Here is a 24,180-nt window from a genome sequence, read left to right as displayed (position 1 = left end):
CTAGAGCGTCACTTCTTGAAGCATAGGGCCACTGACCAAGCGGCAGTTTTTGACGCACCGGGAATGAGAACGTGTTGGATATCTAAAGCAAGAGCTAAATCAAGTAAAAGCAACCTGATGACATAGCCACGGCCAGCCTTATGGAGCCACACATGTGTGCCATAAATACATATGTACACACACACACACACACACTAGGGCTGCAGCTATCGATTACTTTAGTAATCAAGTAATTGGATAAGAAGTGCTTTTGTTTTATTGAAGAGCAATAATATACAACAGTTTGGTTACATTTTCGGAAAAGCAACATTTGGATTGCCTACATTGCTTACTACATCATCTCTCAAAAAACTAAACATTAAGTGCATTTAAGTGCCATACTGCATTGTTGTTAACAACCTCAAACTATACTAAACTACATTAAACATACATAAACATGACCTTAAGTTATGCAACTTAACTTCCAGAACTACACTTTTCAACCTGAGGTGGATCTGTATATGGGCCTATATTTAAATATTAGTTCTACTCAACCTATTTTCATTTAAATATTTGATTACAATGTCACAGAGCTCTGGTACACTTATGCTAGTAGATCGTTGATCAGCTGTTTTTCAGAAGGGATAGTCAACAAGTCGGCTCTTCGGAGCAATTTTTTTCTTTGGTAGGTGGTGTGTTTTAGTGTAGATGTATTGTCCGTACAACTTTGTGATTTACTTTTATTAAGTTAGACTCAATGTTTTCTGTTGTGATGCTGAAGCATTGACGTTGTGGTGAGCTAGTTGGATTTCTGCAGTAGACACACTGCCCAGAGTTTTGGTTTTAATGACGTTTAAATTGATTCTAAACTTTGGAAACTTTCTGTTGTTTTCTCAAGCCTGTCTCTTCTAGTTTTTTGAAATAGGGTTATTCATTGTCTCCCCTAGATTTAGATAGGGGGGCAACACATTTTTTTGTCCCAATGCATGCTTTGTCTTCGTCCAGCGGGCCGCCGCTAGTTTAGCTTAGCATGTCGTGAATGGAATCCTTTGTTGGCGTGAGTAAAAGTGAGCCAAAAAAGAAAAGAAAAACCTAAACACTTTTTTTTTTATAACGAACCATGCCTCTACGTACCAGAGGAAGAGGAGCTTTGTGCTTTGGAAATAGATAACAGGAGAAGGAGGCTGCAGTCACTCAACACCCTGAGGTTTGAGGATGAGAGCCAACAAGTGTGTTTGGAATTTGCCAACCTATGCCAACTGAAATAGAGTGTCTGTGTAGTGGCGAGAGGGACAAAGTACTGCCATCAATGACCAGGCTCCGTGTCATATCAAGATGAACCTGCCGAATGGACCCAATAAACATCAGCCCACAGAGTTAGTGATTACCGTAAACATGACGCATGGTTATTTTACGGGATAGATCAACCCATATAAACCTGTACTCACTTTTCAGGTGTTGCGTGATAGTAACAGTGCTTTGCCCCAATATAGTCCCAAGTCAATATCTGCCTAGGAAATCGCCTGGTCTTAATCTGCTTTGCTATTTGTACTCATAGTGAATACGCAGGCCACAAGAAGTAATTAGGATCTATTTTTTTTCTCACGACATGCAACAAAGGATTCCAGTCACTATGCTAAGCTAAACTAGTGGCAGCGCCGCTGGACTAAGACAATGTTAGTCTACATATTTAAATCTAGGTGAGATGGTGAATATTGCTATTTCAAAAAACAGAGGCGTGTTCCTTTAAAACCTGTGTTGCCCAAAGTGCTTTACAAGGTAAAAACAACAATAGTACAGCAATTGTATACAAAGTATGTCACAATGTAAAATAATCAACAAATAAAAAGTAATGATAGCTTTCCTTAACTGGAAGGAAAGGCCTGGAAGGAAAGAAAATATATGTTTTGAAGTGTTTGAGAGTAGGAGTGGTTTTAATCTGAAATGGTAAATTGTTCCATTGTATTTTGTTAAAGGGGGCTACAGCAAAGGATCGATCATGGAAGAATCCGATTGGCTGATCTTAACACATTTTTGTGGCCTTTTATTGTGGCCAGCCTAAGATCCACCTGTGCAATAATCATGCTGTCTAATCAGAATCTGGATGTGCCACACATGTGATGTGGATGGATTATCTCCTGCTCAGTAACACAAATTTGTGAACATTTGAGAGAAATTAACCTTTTGTGGACATAAAAAAAGTAATTTGATGGTGTTTTAATCCCCCAACGTCAAGCTGCGACCATTGACTTCAAGGCACCTAACCATGACCATTGCCTAACCCTAACCATAACCCTAAACATAACCATTGCCTAATCCTAGTGCCTTCCAGGCAGCGCTGCCTGTAAGGAGACGTTGGGGGCTTAAAAGACAGATAAACGAAAACATCTTAGACTTAGACACTTTGTTCAGTGTATATAGTGGCAATCAAGAGGAAGAAAACTCTTTGGACACAGGATCAAACCTAAAGTAAACATAATACCTCATTTTTACTATGACACATACTATAGTAAACACAGGAAATGTGTTAGCATTTGCTGCTGCCAAGGGGCTCTCACCTTTGATATTACTGTTTATCTGTGTTTTTCTTTCATGTGATAAGCCTGTCCTCTGGCCTCCAAGATGTTGTTCTTGCCATGAACACCATTAATCATGGCAGCATTATGCAATCCCTTCCCATTAATAACACTACTTATTTATTGAAACCCTTATTGGCTTGACAGCAGCAATGAAAACATGTAGATGTGCATATTTCTTTGCGGGTGTGTGAAACAATTACAAAGAGGATGACAGGAACAAAAAAAATTATGTATGATAATACAAAAAAGAGACTGAGTAAGAAGTATTATATTAATATTATATATAATAATAATAGATTATTTCTATTCAAAACCTGAGTTTTCATGCTTAATTCTTTTCTTTTCATTGCGGAAATGAGGCTTCCATAACTGAGAGGGATTGTTGAATTAAGAAGTTTTAATTTTAGATTATTGAATACATAAAATAAGATCATACATCAAAAGTTCAAATTATTTCTAGTTAAATAAAGTTACGGGAGTTTTATTATTTATGAAATAAATTTACATATGTTTTGTCAACATCTTGATTTCTCAGTTCAAAATGATAAGGGCTTTTCATATCATCTCTAACTTATCATGTTTAATATTTCCTTTTGTTGGTATGGCTTCTATACTTATATATACAGTATATTTATAACTATATTATATTCACCTAAAGTATAGGGTCTTGTGAGCTGCACAGGTTTCAATTACTATGTTTTTTTTAATTTCATTGGATATGTGCTTTATAGCAGTTTTAGAAGGATTTACATACATAGGTTGGAAGCAAAGGATTTTCCCACGACGTGTTGGAAGGACACCATCATGATATTAATCATCATATTAAGATTTTTACTGTGAGAAACACGCCAGAACACACTCAGTTATTGTCAACCCTCTCAGCCAGTAGACCCATCCAAGCATGCTGAGAGCAACCTCCCTGCTCAAACGCTTATAACGTTATCACAAATATTTCTTCATTCATATTCCCCCCTCTCAGATGGTCAAGGAAAGCGTTTTTCATGACAAAGTACAGAAAATACCAAGATCCGGCACTGAGACAGGCGATAAGACGGGGATCTCTCTCTGACTGCTAGCATGGCTAATCTACTTCGACAGCTGCGCGACGACACCAGGAATTAGTCGGTGCTCATGCAAATAGAGTGCATATGCTAATACTGGAGCTAATTGGTGGAAAGGGGGTGGGGTTGGTGGGAAGGCTTGTCAGTCAGAAGTTGGCTGGATGGAGACATGTGCCTGCTCTGCTCACAGCAGTGTGAAGGGCTTCCAGCAGCACTCATCACACACGTGGAGTAGACTGAGCACCGAGATGACACCATTCGCTTTGGACTAATACAGATGGCAAATGTGTTGAGTCCCTCCATCAGCGCCACTTTGAGCAGATTTAAATCTCTCCTTGATGCAATGAATACTTTGACATTTCTAATGCTAATATACACATAGGGAACACCGTGATTATGAATAAACCAGTGAGGCAGTAGCATGCATTAGCAGCTTTATTACAGCAAGGAGCACTAGGGTATTGTTGCCTTTTTACAACAATTATCACGTAGGCTGTATTCTCCGGGAAAATATGTATATATGTGTATGCACACAAAAAAAATATATGTACACAAAACAAGCCATGACTTCATATGTTGATATTTTTGGACATTACTGTAAATTCCGTTTTGAAAGTTTCCTTTTAATTATATTGTCAATGTTATTCCATACAGCAACCCTCTGGATAGTCTAAAGCTTTAGTGCGTGACTATTTGATATTAATGAACGTTTGTTGCATTCAAGTCATTATCAAATGAGTTGCTACAATGCTAATTAAGACTATCAGCTACACACAACTCTCTCTGTTTTTTTTCAGCATTGTTTGAGCTTATAACCTCGAGTGAAGATAATTACCTCTTCTGAAGAGTCCATGTTTATTTAATCCTATGTTCTCTTTGATTACAAGTAACTGCATTGAGATTGGATGGGGGCAGTGCGCGGTCACGGAAGGCTGGCGTCATGAATGCAGTTTTTTTGTCATTAATCAGAATTCCAAAAATGAAAAAGAAGGGGTCGTCTTTTAATCAGGGTTGTCTTATGTAATACTGTAGGTTATGTCATGGAAACCAATTAGCATTGTCTTATCTTAGTTCCAAAAAATCTTGTCCGTTTGTTACTCTACCAATGTGAAACCAATATTTTACAAGTTGTTTACATTCTCTTTGCTAACATTAGATATTTACACAGCTAAAATGTTGAATTTTGGCTCTTTCCTCCCACTCTAATCTTCTCCATCACTGCTGTCCCATGGAGTAAGCATTCCTCCTGTTCACAAACTCTTACCTCATCATATATAACCAACCGTCCTTCTCTTCTCTTTTAAATCTCCCTGCATCAACCCACCACCTCTTTACCACCACCCTGATCCTCAGATTGCTCCACCGGCAACTCCGTATTGAACTCATTTCCTGGGTTAAAACCATGACAGTGGAGGGTACTATGACCTGCTGTACTGCAGACCACCAGCTGCTCAGCCGCTGAGCCCATCAAAGGACAAACCTTCTTGGCACTGTCTTGCTTCCTGGGTTCACATTTAAACCAAACTGGTTGTAATTAAGATGTCTGCCCGAGGATAAAGAGAACAGAGCGAGGACGGAACGGGGAAAAAGATATGATCCTGGCAGGGGCTCAGATTCCCTGTGACCGCAGACATACTGTATATAAGGACACAAATAGATGCATGCTTGTTTTATTATTCGCTCACTGACGCACTGGAGTGAAAAACCAAGAGCCTCTCCTCTACCGAGGTCTCCACCCCAGACCACACAGATCTGGATCCTGTATAGGCCTGGCCCTGGATCCGCTCTGAGGCCTGGGGCCGGCCGCAGGGCAGCGCCGGGGGTCAGAGTTCATAGGGGAGCTGTATTCCCGGCAGCTGAGGCGGGGTTGACTGGCAGGGAGGAAACACCAATAGGCCATGCTCTAACCTTTACCCCTCAGGGATTGTTGTGGTCAGGGACTGCATCAGTCTGGCTCCATTGGACATCAATATCTGGGGTGTCTGAGCTTGTGCTGTCTCTCTGTGTCACTATTTGAAAAGAGATGACTCGAAGTCAATTGCAAGACATCGAAGCATAAAAATAAATACATTTTCTCCCTTTTAACATCAGTAAACACCATGTGAATGAATCATTTTCATTATTGTGTCGAGCATAAAAAAAATAAAAACAGACTTACAAGACATTATTTACAACAAAGAATCAGATACCAAAATAGCAACATAAAATACATATTAAACATACTCTTGTAGTTTTTTTTCCAGGGCTTTAAAGACATATGTTTAGCATATGCTTTGTCAATGCTACAACTTTGCAGTGCTGATTTATTTCATGTCGACTTAACCATTTGTATGGCGTGACTTCTGATTGTTAGACTTGAAAGAAGCACTTCTCACCTCCGTCAGCCACTGAATATGTGGTGGACTAGACTACAAGGAAGGACAACCAAATAGAGATGCTTGTACAGTAGTAATAAATCACAGAATTCTGTCCTGCTGTTCCTGGCTCGCTTTCACTTCCCTTTGTGAGTTCCAGGTTCAGGCCTCTCTGGTTGTGCTGGAGGGTGATTTCCTGCCCAATCCAGCCACATTTCCTGACGCATAAAGCCTCTGAACACTTAGACAGGCGATTTCAGTTATTCTGGCTGATTAGACTCTGCTCAGGTTGAAGGTGGGCCGGAGCTTGGATGGCAACTTAAGAAGTCACAAATTCTCTCTACCAATAACAATGATAAAGCTGTTATTTGTCCTAACCTAACAGGTGCAACAGCACCAACAGGGGTCTCAGGAAGATGTTACTCAATCAGTATGACCACATCCACACAGTCCTAGGAAATCAAATCAGGAGGTCAAATCAGGCACATTAACTGAAAACACCTGTGTGTGTGGGCAGGGCCATAAATTACTATGAATTATTCATAGTTTTTTTTTGTAGGGGCAGAGGGTTAATTATACAAACTAAAATATCAACCGGCAAGCACTAATTTTAAGTGGAGCAAACGAAATTAGAAGAGAGTTCTTTTTCAAGAAATTTATCCAAAAATTATCTAATTGAAATTCACTTCCTTTCATTTTTGTGATATTAACACTGGTAGGACTCATGATTATCTTATGGCCTGGCACACATATAGTGCTTTGAGATTGTCTTCCCCGGAGAAACGCTTATGTAAGTTCTTTTTTTAAGCAGCAGTTAGGACTTCTATGTCAGTTTATAGTGGATTTCCTGCCAACGCTAACAGCGCTAACTTACAAAATCCTCCTCTGGGTTGTAGTTCCTCTCACCGCTAGGGGCACTAACTTACAAAATCTTCCTGTGGGTTGTATTTCCTGTCACCGCCAGGGGCACTAACTTATGCAACACCCCCGGTAGAACTTTTTTCCTTTCACTGTTAGGGTGCGCTAATTTCTGAAACGCTCCTGTTGGTTGTATTTCCTGTCACTGCTAGGGGTGCTAACTTATGAAATACTCCTGTAAGTTGTATTTCCTGCCACCGCTAGGAGCGCTTACTTATGAAACGCTCCTGTGGGTCATATTTCCTATCACTGCTAGGGGCGCTAACTTATAAAACGCCCCTGGTAGATCTTATTTCCTGTCCCCACTAGAGGTGCTAACTTATGAAACGCCCCTGGTAGGTCTCTTTTCCTGTCAGTGTTAACGCTAACTTATGAAACACTCCTGTAGGTTGTATTTCCTAACACCGCTAGGAGCGCTAACACATGAAACTCTCCTGTGGGTTGTATTTCCTGTCACCACTAGGGGCGCTAATTCATGAAATCCCCTGTGGGTTGTATTTCCTGTCACGACTAGGGGCGCTAACTTATGAAACCCCCCTGTGGGTTATTTAGAGGGTAGTAATCATCACCCTAGGCTATATCATCGTATGGTTTGCAGGACTGAGACGCTTTACATGCAAAAGGTGTAGTCTTTGCAAGCAAATCTGCAGTCTATATAGTTTTAGTTGTCATTATATTTTTACATTTATTACTCATGTTCATTCATTAAACTCCAAATTGCAAAGGGGAGTCTAATGAAGAGCCGCATTAAATGACCGTTTCTCACCACGACTACTGCACTGCATATCTATACATTGTTAATTACTTAACCAGAAACAATAATGTCAATGACAATGGTGTACTGTATGTTTCATCAAAATCCAAGAAATAACTCTTGATATGAAAACGGTGTAGTAATCAAAGGGTGACTCCAATGGGATTTCATGAAAAGAATAAAAAAAAAAGTAATAGGTTAAAAAAAAATCATATTCACAAATCCTCTAAGTGAGAACACACATTTGATTAAACATCCAGTCCAAATTCAAATTAGTTCATTATGGAGTCTCAGTCACGTACAGTCTTTTCATACCACAGATTATAATAGGTGGTTGCTAAAATTGGGATGTAAATCTCATAATTGGGAGTGTTTTCGAGAACACATCTCTCCTTTTTTTGCAGCAGAAATCACGCTCGCAGTACCGTGGGATGGTCTGATCATGTAAATCGCTGAGTGTCTTTAGTATGTGCATATTTTATCATGTTAATCTATCTGACAGACCAAACATAATGCTGACAAGGCCTTCTCCCCTCGGTGCTCTGTAGGCCAAGCCTACTAGCATGCACGCTTTGCACTGTCAAAGACGAAACATAAATAAATCATTGAATTCATTAATATTCAAGTCAGACCTTGTCGATTTTACACAACATTGTCTAAATAGTTACAAATCAGCGTTGCACCCCCCTACCCCCAATTCTTTCAGTGTTCCAGCTGCTGTAAGGGACAAAACTCTGTACAAAAACTTAACAAATTTGTCTTCATTTTGATTCTCTGATCTCAGTGGCTCTCCTAGGGGAGCCAAAGTAGTTTCTGGCTAAACAACACTTGTTTTTCTTTTGTGTGTGTGTGTGTGTGTGTGTGTGTGTGTGCTTTGCACTTCAATTCCAGCCTCGGAAAGTGTTCCATCTGCACTGGTTGTCAGGTAACTGTGCCGACACATCTGCGGCTGGTTTAGGAGCGGTGCAGCTGTGACCTCCGGTTTGATGTGCAAAAGAGAAAACATCTAATATGGCAATTGCCATCTGCAGACGTGTGTGGAGATGTAGGGGGGTGGGTGGAGGAGTGGAAGGGAGAGAGAGAGAGAGAAAGAGAGAGAGAATTTAGAAATCCCTGCCATTTGTTTTTCCTGTCACTAGCTGCAATGGGAGGGAAAACACAGTATTTGCCCTGCACTCATGCATTGGCTTCCTTCACTCTCTCTTCATTGGAATGGAAACTTAGACAAGGCAAACTAAATCCTGTGTGTTTCACTGATACCGAATGACACATCTTGTATTTGTTTTCTTTTGTTGGGACATGAAAACACTTTTTAATATGCAGCTGTTGCATTTGAACATAATTTAAATCAATCTGCTGTACCAGAACCCCCTTGCCAGAGTTTAGATTCCATTTTGTTTTAAATTGAGTGATGACAGATTGTTTCTCCCTCTCTTGATAACGCAATCAATGAAACCTTCGCTTCTCCAGATTAGGGAGATGTTTTTCTATCGTGTGAGATATAGAACAAACGCAATGACACATGCCAGAGGTTTTCGCAGGTGATTTTGACATTTAAAGCTGTTATATCCAGTGGAATGTGTTTATGAAATGTGAACCCACTGCACTTACATGTGTGTGGAATGTCTGCATTAGTTTTGGATTCAAAATGACGCCACAGATCAGAGACGGGGTCTGCTCCGTCGGGCATGTGGATGTATTGGCTCCCCACTGGGCCTCCTACGTGTTTGCGTTTAACCGCTTGGGAGTTGATTTGGAGGGGGCTGACAGGTAGGCTGATGAGAGTCCATGTGGTACTGCCTCTTGCATAGCAATGGGATTAACACAGCAGCAGAGACATGCCCGGGAGAGAGTGTGTGTTGTCGTGTGTGCACGTGTTTTAGGTGGAAGGGAGGACAGAGGGTGGGGATTGGGGTTTAGCCCGAGACCAGACACCCTGTGGTGCCGGCGTCAGACTGGTACCGACTCTCTTACACACACACACACACACACAAACAATGTGAAAGCCAAGTACTATCCCACGTCGTTATCTCTCCCCAGTGTTGGTCAACAACAGACAGATGTGTTCATACTCAACATATTTCAGTATAAATTAAGTGTAGAACATTTGTCCAAACCACAATTTTTTTACCTGAGGAAGCTTTTGCAGACGTGCAAAATTAATATTCTATTAACAGCATATGTTGGAAACTACTTGAGTCTCAGCTCCAAATGAGCTGTAAGGATTGTTTTATAATGGCTTTGCAAAAAGGTAGTGGTTATTGGTTTAATATCTGTTTGGTTAGGCACTGAAACTAGTTTGTTCCATGATTTAAATTCCAACAGTCACTGAGACAGTTAACCAGCTGGCGTGACGTGTGCCGTGCTTATTCCCATCTGGGATTTGACCACTTACTAAATTCCTCAGTACATTTGCTCATAATTTATATGACGGAGAAGGGCTGTGGTTACACGACTACTCATTGCTGTGAGCTTTGACAGTCTGGTTGTTTAACTGCACGGATGAAAAAAAGTCAGCCAATGCTACGTCTTGTATAGAAGTCAGAGCTCTGGCACATTCAAAACCATTGCCATAGTTGCTGAATCAATCCAAACTTAAAATGTATTTAGCTTCAGGTTGTGTTGTGTTTGGGTGTGTTTTCTCCCACCTTTAGGAGCACACATAACACCATTTCAAACTCAGTGACTGTATATTTCTTTGCCAAACTTTACCTTGGGAGTCATATGTAGTGAGTAATGGAATATCCCGCCTGGGCCACCCTAGGGCGCCTTGACCAGTTTGGAACTACTTTCATTGGTCGTTCGCCCCAACTACTTCTTATTCTTTGTGTAAAAAAGTGCTCATCCACCAAAAAATGTAATGCCCAGATTATTTATTATCTGGCTCAAAAATGTGCAAATATTCGTAAATTTATGTCCGTTTATGTAAGTAATTATGTAATGTATATAATATATATGTACTTAAATATTTATGTATAAACTGCAAACACTTTGGCTTTTATTATCAGTTCATGTGTTTTAAACAAATTGTAACCTTTTTAGCAGATAATTTTTGTCTATTTTAAATAGTGTATTTCCTTTATCGTAGTAGCAGAGTAGTTTTATCTATTCTGGGGTTTTTTTTATTGTTTTTTTTCACATCAGCATAGCTTTACTGATCCTAATATTGCGTGGACCCTTTTTTTGCTTTTTTGAGGTCCAATACATGAAGGTGGGAAACACTGGATGGCGTAGTATTCAGGCGGATTAATGATGGCCGAGGGGAATAATTCTGTTCTATGTTCTTTGTTAGGTCTGAAATGACTGAAAGTGTTGGGAAGATTCAAAACAGTAAGTCCATATGTCTGTTGACCTTAAGGTTAGAATTAGATCCTAGAACTGCAGAGGGCTACAAAAAACCTTAAAAAGGTCAAGCAAGTTATGAACAGGATTAAAGCATTACATCTAATATAATATAGTATTTCTTCAAGAAACCCATCTAACACATAAGGATGATCTTAAAGATAGGAGGAGGTGGAAGGGTAAAACCCCTTTACCTATCAGGCATGGGGAGTCATGACGTTAATTCATGACTCTATTCCACTACAAATTCACAAGGCAGATAATTCTGATAAATATGTATGCTCTAAACGGAGAGAAACCCACATTTTTCCAAACCCTATTTCTTACTGTTGCTTCTTAATATGGTGCTTGTATTATGGCAGGTGATTTTAATTGCACCTTAGATCCACGGAAGGACAAAAGTTCAGGAGTGGACCAGTCACATTCGAGAAGCAGGGGGGTAATTCACGATTTCATGAAAGAAATTTGTCTAATTGATGTCTGGAGGGAAGGTAATCCCAATGGCAAACAATATTCATGTTTCTACACCAGTCATATTTTTTGCATATAGTTCTTTCTGGTTTCAACCCTACCAAAATGTAAAATAAAGGAAGTTTTCTATGACGCCATCTTGCTGTCAGACCATGACCCAAACTCCTCAGTCTATTATGATTTCAATTTGTCTAGTGATATTCCCAAATGGAGATTTAAAACAAAATGGTTGGCCGATACTGGCTTTGCTACTTTCTTAGATGAACAGATTAAATACTACTTTGAAATGAATCCGATAGAAACCTCAGAGTGTATCAGATGGGAAGCATTTAAGGCCTTCATTAGGGGACAACTCATTAACATTACTAGCTCTAAAGCCAAAGAAACTTACAAGAAGACAAAATCATTAGAAGCAGAAATAAAGAGATTAGAAGATGAATGCTACCTCTCAGGTTCTCAAGAGGCCCACCAAAAATTACTCCTGTTGAGAACACAATGTAATCTATCTAAAACAAGCGCTTCATTCAGCTTATTACGGTTTAAGCAGACATTTTACCATCAAGGAAAAAACCTGCCAGAGTGCTGGCATGGGGCATCAAACATCTTCAGAATAAAAGACTTATAACCTCAGTACAAAACATGATGAAGATATTGTCGATCCTATTAAATGAAAACTAATAAATGAAAACTCAAAATATTTCATGAAAAGCTTTTTAGCTCAGAAATAGGTCTCAATACATTTGAAATGAACCATTTCCTGGACAACATCCACATTCCCAAGATATTAGAAATAATTAAGGAAGAACCAGAGAAAGAAATAACTTTAGTGGTACTATCTATGGCTATCGACAGTATCAAAGGAGGGAAACCCCTTGACCAGATGGCATACGCGTTTTGCTTGTTAGTATTAGAAAGCTGACGATATTGATGACGTCGCTGACATGGTAGGACCTGCGAAGGTATATAGGCAATGGCTGCAGCATGTCATATACGCACCAAAATGAGTCATTTTAATGGCACGGGTTATGTATTTGGATCTGTGAGGGACAAGCCTGTAGTGTATGACTACCACCACACGGAGGACAATCAGTTTCAGGCTCCACCTTCAGGACAGGATCATTTGGGGGGGAGTGACAGTGACCGATGTGTGTGTGTGTGTGTGTGTGTGTGGGTGGGTGCAGCCTACTGTCATGCACTCTCATTTATTCATTTATTGAATCCAAGCACATTATGCATTTTAGGAAATAGACTGCTTATATAAATGCAATATTTTTTAAATTGCATTTAGACAAAATAGACAAACATGGTTAAGGTCCTGTTTGCTTAAGAAAATAGAGGCAGATATATTACGGAGACCAGACCCCTGTCCCCGGCTGGATCTGTCCCCGGAAATGTCCACGGTTTTCACTGTGACTGACAGACCCGAAATTGGAATGAAAGAAAGAAAACACGAACCAAACGTAGCCGATAGTTGCTCAAGACAAGCTCAGAGATGTTTTAGAAAGCCATATTTTAAGATGCTAAAATTACTGATTATTTGCATGGAGTCATGTTATAAAAAAGGATCTTAGTCTTTAATTAACAGAAAGGTTGACCTCCTTTGAACCCTTTCCACAATGTTGTCTGAGACTTAGCATATTAATCTGAGTCTGTCAGTAGCAAAACAAGCACTTTTGTGAATGTAAACACAAGCTGGACAATTACCCTATTAACTTACATTGTAGCTTGTTTCTCTACTGCAGCAATCTTATTTAATACTGGATTGATGTCAAAGGAAAATATTTCCTCAATAGTTTTTATTGTATCCAATACTCAATGAGCTGTTGCAGAAACAAGCCTGAAGCAATAAAGCAAAAGCTGTCAGATAAATGTAGTGAAGTGAACATTACAACATTCCCCTCTGAGGTGTGGTGGAGTACAAGTATTAAGTAGCAGCAGGGGTGATTCTAGGATCAGACCTTTAGGGGGGCTAAGCCCCTAATATGAACAGCTCTAGGTCTAGTGTCACCGTTTGAAGTTTTACAAAAAAAGAAATTCTGTTTTGGAGGTATTTACGCTTCTGTCTTGAAAATGTCCCCTGATTTTGTCTCAGAAATCCGGTCACCTTAAGATAAATGGAAAATGTAATTGGACGAATTCATCCAATGGGATGGCTTGTTAGCCGCACGTAGGAGAGTTACCCCAGTTTGACCATAGATGCAAGAGGATTCACGAGTTTTGCCGTTTACTTTACTTTAGGCTAGTGCAGAGTTGGTAGATGTTTACTATGGAACCAGCAGCTGTTTCTGCATCAACAATGTGCCCTGAGACGGCGAACATCAGCTAGCTTCAGGGTGAGTAGAGAGGGATGTTGGATTCTGTAGTTTAGTTAGCTGCTAGTAAACGCATTATTATCGATCTGTGATATTGTTGGTGTCTTGGTTTATTTTCCCATACTATGGTTGGAGTGCTAGCTTGTGGAGTTTGTTATAAGAGTGCTTCCAACGTATTTAGTTGCTAGCCCTTTCCCTTGGTTGTATCATTTGGTATCTAGCTTGGTGTTGTGTCAATTCAAAGTAATGCCCAGTGTGTCAGTTTCAGTTTTGTTGAACGCTATAAAGCCTTTACGTTGGACTTTATTTTTGTAAGTGAATATGCTCGAGTTTTGTGTATGTGACAAAAGCGTTACATCCATCCCTTTGCTTAGTAGACTTGATAGTATGCTGATAACAGGTAACCATAGCTACCTCTCTGTCGTCTGCCTGCCGTGAACGTTTCAAATCCAGGGGCTGTCGGAGCGCTAGCTCGTTTTAAGTCAGCTAGCCATAAGTTGAGGACTAGTTTCCTTGTCAAAGGTAGCCTGTGGAAATGTATCGTAACACAAGCTGCCTTAGCCCTCTACAGTTCATTACTGCAGCCAGGGGCAATACAGTATGACCCCCCCCAGACTTCTTGGGTTCTGTTTCCTCGGCCATGTCCGCTAGCCTCAGACTCTTTGCATGCTGTTGCTATGGCTGCGCTGCTAGTGCTAGTTAGCCACGGAGTAGCATAGCATGCCAGAAAAGTAGATTGTGGAATTCCAACACGCGCCCGAGTTACCATTTTATCCCTTTTTACACATTCATCGATTTGAATAATTTTACCAATGAGAAGAAATAAAATACATCTATTATATCACCATTTTCCAAATTTTAAAGTTCAGTTCATCTTTAGGGAATCTTTTCTCAATGGAATCCTTTAACATCTTTAAGGGGAGCACTAATTACTTTGTTGTCAAAAACAGACAAACCAAATGACAAATGTGAAAACTTTAGGCCAATTAGCCTTCTAAATGTTGATTTAAATAGCCAGAAGATTGGAGAAAATAATTTGGAATATTATTGGCAAAGATCCAACCGGCTTTGTTTGAGGTAGGCAGGGCTTCCATAATGTGAGCGAGAAATCTAAACATATTGTTTGAAGAAAGAGGAGCAGCAGATACAGCATTACTGTCACTAGATGCTGAAAAAGCTTTTGACACCCTGACACATGTTGGCCTTGGAGAAAAATTGAATAAATGGATAAAATGACATTCCACAGAACTATATGATGAAATCATGACTAACTGTAATATATCCCAAACTATTAAGATACGAAAAAGATGTAGACAAGGGGATCCTCTATTTAAAGTAGGCATTCAAATTGTCCCACAATTTAGACATATTGTAACCAGTAATTATGAGATTATATTACTGCAAGAAATTTGGACACATATTCCAATGTCAATAACAGGGAAAATAAACATCCTGAGGATGAATAAACTACCCAAACTGTTGTATTTGTTTCAAAATATTCCACTTCCTCCTCCAAGTAACCTCTTCACTCAATTTAAAAATAGTTTTTAAGATTTTTGGGGAATAACAGAAGTCCCAGGACACAACTGTCATTATTGTACTTACCTTATGACAGAGGGGGACTCAAGTGTCCCAACCCTCTCTGGTACTATTGGGCAGCTCAATTAATACCTGTTCTCAGCAACAACAAAAATCCTTAAAAGAATACAGCTTAAACCCTACTGTGAAAAATATTATTGTAGTTCGGCATCAAGTTAAAAACCATCTATAAGAGAAACACCCTCTCTCTCTGTGTTCAGCTCGATATGGGGAAAGGACTCCTTCCATCCAGGTAAAACAGTCAAATAAAGAAAAATAGGAGACATTTACATCTCCCAAAAGGTGCCGATGACATTTGGAGAAATGGTTGATAAATTTAACATACCCCATAATCCTTTTTTTTTTTTTTTTTTTTTTTAAATACCTACAGTTGAGAAATTTCAGAAGAACACACCAAAATCAAACATTATACTTCTCCAAAATGTCTACCATGGAAAAATGTATGAACATCAATTGTTTAGGGAGGGGTTTGATTTCCAAAAATCTACAGATACCTAGAAGGTGGAAGTACAGAAACATCTGCATGGAGGCATGGAGAGAGGATCTACAGTAGGCAATCCCTATAGAAAGTAGAGGAGGTATGCTCTAAAAAACAATCGAGAACCATTAACACTTGCCTGAAATTACTCCAACACAACTGGTTGATGCATATCACTCCAGAAAATTTAACAGACATAACAATGCTATACCTGATGTTTGTATTAAGTGTGAGGAGGAAAAAGGCACATTTTACCATTGTATTTGGCAATGTACAGAAATAAAAAAATTCTGGCAAAAAAATAAAACAAAATATTGCACAGATTCAAATACCCTTAACCCCACAGTTGTTTATATCGGGTCTGTACCCAGATAATTCAAAGATTAAGAAATATTAAAGGACATTTGTAGACTTAAGTGTGTTAATGGCAAATAGAGTGGTACCCCTCTCATGAAAAGAAACCACAAGTCAAAGTGTGAGCAGGTGGTTAACTGAGTTATCTAAAACTCTCCCCTTGGAGAAAATTAAATAGACAATAAAACATCAACAACATAGCTTTTACCAGATCTGGGCCCCCTTCATTTGCTATATATTGAGAACAGATGTGATGGAAGAGCCATGGGATGTAAACAGTAGCACTTTGCAGTACCTAAGATTACAGAAATATGTTTGTTTTATTTGTTCTATATATTGGACCAGAATGGACTAATTCATTGACTTGATTCCCAACCAAGATTCGGAATTACTTGAGAGGGTGGGGCTGGGGGGTAGACATGTTTGTTCAAGACATATAAATGCATTTTTTTGTATTTCTCTGTTATGTTGTGAAAACAATAAAAACTAATGTTGGAAAAAAGGCATTTTAGTCCAAAGTACCTAGCTATATTAGGACTTTGGTACTGCCTGGCCACAGTGCGGTACCTTTTGACTTTTTAACGAAGAACCAGATAGTTTCTAACACAGTTGTTCATCTTTTTACTGGTTCAACTGAGTTTCAAAGTGCACCCATTTGATATTTCCACTAACATGATCTCTTGAAAAATGGAAAACTATGTGCAAGAGCTGCTGAATTATTACAGTTTATATTTCTGACTTCAAATTTCTCTAACCTACCGATGGTAGTGAAAGGTATCACTCTGTGTATGAAGTGGGACAGGCACACAGGCCGAGGCTGGCAATTCTTCTAAGCACGCTGAAGACAAAAACACTTTAATGGTTTTCTGAACATGACGTACAAATGTTTTCTAGAAGTGAAACGCTTGATATCAACTGTCGGGAAATGCGGTCTCTCTGCTGATTATTTGAGTCATGGTATTGTCGTGGCTGAGCAACTGTTATGACAGTTTGTGTGGGTGTTGACATTAGGAAATGAAGCTCCGTGACTTGACATTAAATATTCAGCAGAAACTGAGGAAAAGAAATGCGATAACCTGAACTGAAGAAAACAAATGCAATGACACATGAGGAGTCATGATGACTTCTTATGTGTCAGCTGAGAGGAGGAGGCATTTATCATCGTGGTAGAATGTGAGGACAACACGACATGTTCTTTTGATATACAAATGTTTAATCATAGCCCTAATCATCTATTCTATTCCTTACTGACCTTCCTCATCAAGGCGCCATTCACATCAATAGAATGGTGCTACATGAATGTGTTGAGATGCTAAATTACAGTGAGGAAAATAAGTATTTGAACACCCTGCTATTTTGCAAGTTCTCCCACTTAGAAATTATGAAGGGATCTGAAATTGTCATCGTAGGTGAATGTCCACTGTGAGAGACATAATCTAAAAAAAAAATCCAGAAATCACAATGTATGATTTTTTAACTATTTATTTTTATGATACAGCTGCAAATAAGTATTTGAACACCCGAGAGAATCAATGTTAATATTTGGTACAGTAGCCTTTGTTTTCAATTACAGAGGTCAAACGTTTCCTGTAGTTTTTCACCAGGTTTGCACACACTGCAGAATAGATTTTGGCCACTCATCCACACAGATCTTCTCTAGATAAGTCAGGTTTCAGGGCTGTCACTGAGAAACACAGAGTTTGATCTCCCTCCAAAGATTCTCTATTGGGTTTAGGTCTGGAGACTGGCAAGGCCACGCCAGAACCTTGATATGCTTCTTACAGAGCCACTCCTTGGTTCTCCTGGCTGTGTGCTTCGGGTCATTGTTATGTTGGAAGACCCAGCCTCGACCCATCTTCGATGCTCTAGCTGAAGGAAGGAGGTTGTTCCCCAAAATCTTGCAATACATGACCCCGGTCATCCTCTCCTTCATACAGTGCAGTTGCCCTGTCCCATGGGCAGAAAAACACCCTCACAGCATGATGCTACCACCCCCATGCTTCACAGTAGGGATGGTGTTCTTGGGATGGTACTCATCATTCTTCTTCCTCCAAACACAGTTAGTGAAATTATGACCAAAAAGTTCTGTTTTGGTCTCATCTGACCCAAATGACCTTCTCCCATGACTCCTCTGTATCATCCAAATGGTCAATGGCAAACTTAAGACGGGCCTTGACATGTGCTGGTTTAAGCAGGGGAACCTTCCGTGCCATGCATGATTTCAAACCATGACGTCTTAGTGTATTACAAACAGTAACCTTGGAAACGGTGGTCCCAGCTCTCTTCAGGTCATTGACCAGCTTCTCCCGTGTAGTTCTGGGCTAATTTCTCACCTTTCTTAGGATCATTGAGACCCCACAAGGTGAGATCTTGCATGGAGCCGCAGTCCGAGGGAGATTGACAGTCATGTTTAGTTTCTTCCATTTTCTAATGATTGCTCCAACAGTGGACCTTTTTTCACCAAGCTGCTTGGCAATTTCCCCGTAGCCCTTTCCAGCCTTGTGGAGGTGTACAATTTTGTCTCCAGTGTCTTTGGACAGCTCTTTGGTCTTGGCCATGTCAGTAGTTTGATTCTTACTAATTGTATGGGGTGGACAGGTATCTTTATGCAGCTGATGACCTCAAACAGGTACATCTAATTTAAGATAACAATTGGAGTGGAGGTGGACATTTTGAAGGCAGACTAACAGGTCTTTTAGGGTCAGAATTTTAGCCAATGGACAGGTGTTCAAATACTTAATTGCAGCTGTATCATACAAGTAAATAGTTTTAAAATCTTACATTGTGATTTCTGGATTTTTTTTTTTAGATTTTGTCTTTCACACTGGACATTCACCTACGATGACAATTTCAGACCACTCCATGATTTCTAAGTGGGAGAACGTGCAACGGGTGTTCAAATACTCATTTTCCTCACTGTAGCTGCCATGTCTGACACCAGTAATCCTATTATGCTTCTTTGATCACAGTTTTGTTCCTTTTGTTCCTTGAATTGACCCAAAAAGGTATCAGGACCCTTCTTCAAGAGTCCCATGAGATGAACATTGCACGTGTGTTGTCGGACAGGGCGGGGTTAAAGTAATCAATTCTCCAGCTAAACTCGGTCTATGCTTGAGTGATCTGATATCTATTAATAAAATCCCAGAATTGATCTTTTAACATTGGCCATTTCACCTGGGATGTGTAAGGGCATCACGTGATTGGGCAGGGAGTTGCAAGTCAACTGTTTTTAATGTTTGCTTCAAAGTTGAGGGTTGCTTCTTGCTGGTTCAATATAAAGCATAGAATCTCTGAGAATATCTTTTATTACAAAGCAAAAATGGTATTCCAACTTGAATTTCCCTTACCTAATTTCATTGAATGGGGCATTGAATTGAATCGGGACCCTGTCTATCGGAATATGTTGGAAGTGGCAATACCCAGGCCTAGTCTTGGATATATTTATATTTGACGGTATATCTTGTAGGGGTGATCACAAATAGTCAACGATTAGACAATTAGATCCAAGGAGCCTGTATCGACTGCCAATCTCAGTCGAATCATCGTAGCCCCTGAAAATGTTGGTATAAATAAAGGATCTTTCCATTTGGGATTTAATGGGGGAACTGAATATCTGAAGTTTACATGTATATGGAAGTGCTTGTTGTCCACATACATCATGATATATTGCCTATTATTGAATGACTATCAGCATATTAATAATATTGTTAATAACAATAAAAATCTAAAGTGCCAGTACCCAGTTCTGTTGAACTGGCTAATTTTTGGCACTTCTAATAATGAGCTTATCAGTGAAGTAAACCTACTGAACATGACTGCTTTGTATACAAAGTCCCCACAAATGACTCACTGTCTGTGGGAGGGAGCTGTTTGCGTGAAGGGGAAAGTATACTTCATCAAATGGGATTAAACTGGGTTGTATTCTGAAGTCAGTGTTGGCACTCGCCCAGTGGTGACGTACAGTACATGAGACTTTTGACTTCTCTGTCTTGGACCAGGATTAAAGGTAGCCCGTTAACAGAAAGCTCTGGCCCAGCCTCCCTGCCAAATCTTCCACAGCGAGGGCAGGGCACTAAAGTCTCCACTCTGAGGAAAAGGCAGTTAATTAACAACACTGTCTGAAATCCACATTCCCTTCAGCTAGACCCCACCACACGATGCTGCTTCTAGAAGTTTAACAGAGAACAGCCACTCAACATCCATCTGAATCTGTGAGGTCACGCTGTGAAATTGACAGTGAAAGAGGTGAAATGTATCTTTTCAGCGCTTGGCATTGAACAGCTGGAAACTTTGCACAAAGCAGCCACTTCTTTGTCTTCTTACATGCATGCTCCTAATAGAACTGACCTTACACGCTTACCAATTATTCCTTCTTTCTCTCTAGCTTTTAAATTATGTACAGGGTCATAACTGGCTCAATTAGATCCTGGCATATGTTGAACAAAAGACCACCGAAACAGATACTGATAGAAATATGGTTCTTTTGATGAATGCATTCTGCCTGAAATGACTTGCTTTCAGGGAATGGAGTGTCCAAATTGAAAAAAAACAACCTTTTTTTTAAGAAACTGGGTTAGGGTTTGCAAAACTCATTTATCCAGGTGCTGAGTCCAAAATAGGAAAAGGGTGAGGCTGGGCCAATGTGCCAAAGAGTGCCTTAAGGCATTTTTCAACCCAGTTTAGATGAAACCCCACCAACGTCAGTATGACAAAAACCTTGTAGCAGGGTTGCTGTGGAACCAACATAACTTCTAGGCAAGTCCCGCCCGCCCCTACAAACAAGACTGATTGGTTGGGGTTTGGCATTGACCTCTAGTGGTTAAGGTTAGGATAGCCGATTGGTCAAGGGATAGGAAATGAATGAATCGGGTTACATTGCCCAGCCTAAGCATGGACGCCTGGCCAATAATAGCGTGTGAATGCTTCTGAAGGGTGGGTCTTGCCTAGAAGTTGTGTGGGTTCTATAATAACGCCTCGACGAAGCATTGACTGTGCTGTGATTGACTGGTACTTCTTTCCTCGGCGCTCCCTTGTTTGCGGACATTATGCAGAATTATAAAATGACAAAAAAATTTTTTTTTTCTGGAACCAGTGTAGCATTACAATACCAGTGCGAGCCTGGTTTCTCCTTTCAGTTGGACTTGAAATTAAGCCATTAGCGCATTACTAGACCTAGTCAATCAGTTTTAATGACTGAAAGCAATGTGAAATGCTAGCTGGCTAATTCCACCATGCATTCATGCTAAACTGGTTACAGAAAATGAGTCTAACAGCAGGCTGGTTGCCAGCAGCAGTGCAGGGTCTAATGGTCCCTTCCACCTTTCTCCCCCTCGCTAAAAGATGATAATTACTTTGCTGGGAGGGGAGCAGACAGCTGACTGAAGGTCCGTCCCAAAGTAGTCCCCCAGTGGCGGGCAGTGTTGGGCTTCGTAAGTGTAATATGTGACTCTTTACTTTTTAATTCCTAAAAAGTAATAATATTACTTGCCCATTTACTTAGTATCAAGAGTAATTAGTCAAGTCACTCGTTATGTTACTATATAACTAGTTAATGTCAACCACGTTTCATTTCTGGGATTGTTAAGGTGCCTCCAGATGTCCCTCATTCCAGCTGGAAGTCCGCCACCTTCTGCTTTCTTTGTGTTGGTATGTTTTTTTTTGGAGTAATTAAAAAGCCTCCAAAAGTGTTTAGCAAGCCGAATTTCTAACGGCTTGTCTCAGAAGTTGTGATGCAATGGAGCAAAAGTATTTCTAACAAGTACAGTAAAAGGGGCCAGAAACGTCCCCTGATGAATTCATCGCAGAGATAGACCGGCGTGTAGCCGGCAAGAACTAAAGCTGTTAAAAAATGGTATAATTAGGAACTCCAAAAAGATTGCTACCTGCCGAAGAAAATCTTTCTGGCCACTTCCAGTTTGACAGGAGAGTTAGAAAACAGTTGTTGTCAGTCGCACTTGAAAAAATGCTTTAACAATCTACCAAAATGTGGGACGCACATTCTGCTGATATAGAACTTCCTGTTCCACTTTAATAAAAGGCTTCAGAGATTTGGGGCAAACCCATCCCTTGGAAACCTTTCCAACAGGACTATCCTGATTCTTGTCTTCAGAAAGTATTTTCTCAAAAACAGGTGTTGGAAAACGGGTCGTCATCGTGTGCTCAGGGTTGTCTTGTATTCAGGTAAATATGGTAAATAAAGCTTTAAGACTACTGAACAACATTTGTTAAAGGCAAAATATGTGTCTAGGCTACAAAACGTATCCTAAAGACTAAAGAAAAAAGTCTTTGTTTAGTGCAGATCCTCTCAAAAATCACACTATAACTTAAATTCTGTTCAAATTTTAATATTTTTTAATGAAAATGAGAAGAATTGTACAGAGATGATCGTTCCCTTCAATATCGTGAATCATCTCAATCATAATATCAGTCAAAATGATGGCTATTAGATATTTTCCTAATATTTTGCAGCCCTAAATATCAACTGACCCCTTAACTCTCTAACTAGCCTCTGGCTCCTGTGTTTTCTAGGGATGGACCGATTATCGGGCCGTTTTTTGTCAGTTTGCAGATTATCTGTACCTCCATTTTATTTGCCTGATAACCAATTAGTTATTTAGTGAAAAAGTGTTATATTTGGCTCCGCTACAGCTCTGTGTCCATCCCGCTACTTCGGTTTCACTCACTACTGAGTCTGACTTATAGGTCCCATGGCATGAAAATGTAACTTTAGGAGTTTTTTAACTTTAAGGGGGGGCTCCCCCAGCCTGCCTATGGTCCCCCAGTGGCAAGAAATAGTGATAGGTGTAAACCAAGTCCTAGGTATGCTGCTCTGCCCTTAAGAAAATGAAATCTCTGATGGGGTGATCTTGCCCCTAATGAGTTAATAAGGAGTAAGATTACCGCCCCTTTCTCTGCTTTTCCCGCCCAGAGAATTTGGCCCGCCCATGAGAGAGAGACTTCATGGCTTTCAAACAAGCAAAGTTGGTCAAGGCCACCACCCCAGCCTCCACCTTGCCCCCCCCCTCTCCTCCTCAAAAGCTATAGACATGGAAACGGCACTTACTTATAAGGAAAGCTCATTGTAGGACTGGCTCTAGTGTCTGTAATTTTAAAATAAGGTGGATTTTTTGGAAATAGACTTCAGATATAGTATTAGGGGGTATTAGTTTTTTTTATTAATTACTAATAATCTGTATCAGTCGATCCCTACTCCTGTCTGTCATGGAATTGAGAGTCACAGTAGGAGTCGGTCGTAGTTCAGCCAGAGGGAGCACATTGATGGATAAGCGAACATGCTGCCCAATGCAGCACCAAGGGGAGAAAGCTCACCTTGGATAAAGGGTGATAACTCATGGGATTACTGTAGAATGAAGGCAGGGATGTTGGAGTGGTGGACATGACAGAACCGTGACGCAGGGGAAGGTGAGGTCTTCACGGGGGGATGGTTTCAATCCATCAATCCTTGGATAGGAGGCCAGCACATTATTGCTACTGAGGCAATATCCACAATCTTTTTTGCAGTCCAAGGTGTTCTGGGTCAAAGACATAGACTGTACATGAAGATGGACAACATAACAGTTCCCCAAAAGTGAAGCAAAAACTTTTTTTTTTTTCTCAATTCCTTATTGTATAAAAGTGTATAAACAAAAGGTAAACAAAAACATTGAATAGACATTGCAAAACAGGAACAAAAGTTAAAACAATAACATAAAAAATACATTTACATTTCATACTGCCGGAGCATGTGTCGTATAATTTCACATTTCTTTCATTTAATTACTTAAAAGGCCTTAATGGCTTTTATGTTTTTAATATTAAATAAGGGTGCTATTGCTGAAATGTATGAATTTTATTTAAATTTTATTTTATTTTATTTTTTATTTATTAATTTTGGCAACTTGGTTTTTGCAATTTGATGCCATTGGTGTTATGGTTGCGGAAGGACCCAAATGCGGAGCAGGTGTGAGCTTAAAAAAGCT

General features: G+C 39.8%; 1 long non-coding RNA gene across 1 annotated transcript; it reads right to left on the bottom strand.

Annotated features, from left to right (window-relative positions):
* Window positions 1–3,614: 3,614 nt before the first annotated feature.
* Window positions 3,615–13,179, bottom strand: LOC117961799. The gene is made up of 3 exons (XR_004660499.1): window positions 13,065–13,179; window positions 6,375–6,380; window positions 3,615–3,627 (listed from the first exon to the last, which is right to left on the bottom strand). It is a non-coding gene; the product is annotated as an uncharacterized LOC117961799 (long non-coding RNA).
* Window positions 13,180–24,180: the final 11,001 nt, after the last annotated feature.

This window comes from Etheostoma cragini, chromosome 18, assembly GCF_013103735.1.
Source record: "Etheostoma cragini isolate CJK2018 chromosome 18, CSU_Ecrag_1.0, whole genome shotgun sequence".
Classification (NCBI taxonomy): Eukaryota; Metazoa; Chordata; class Actinopteri; order Perciformes; family Percidae; genus Etheostoma; species Etheostoma cragini.
Note: the sequence above shows the minus strand (reverse complement) of the source record. Positions and strands in the feature narration are given on the sequence as shown.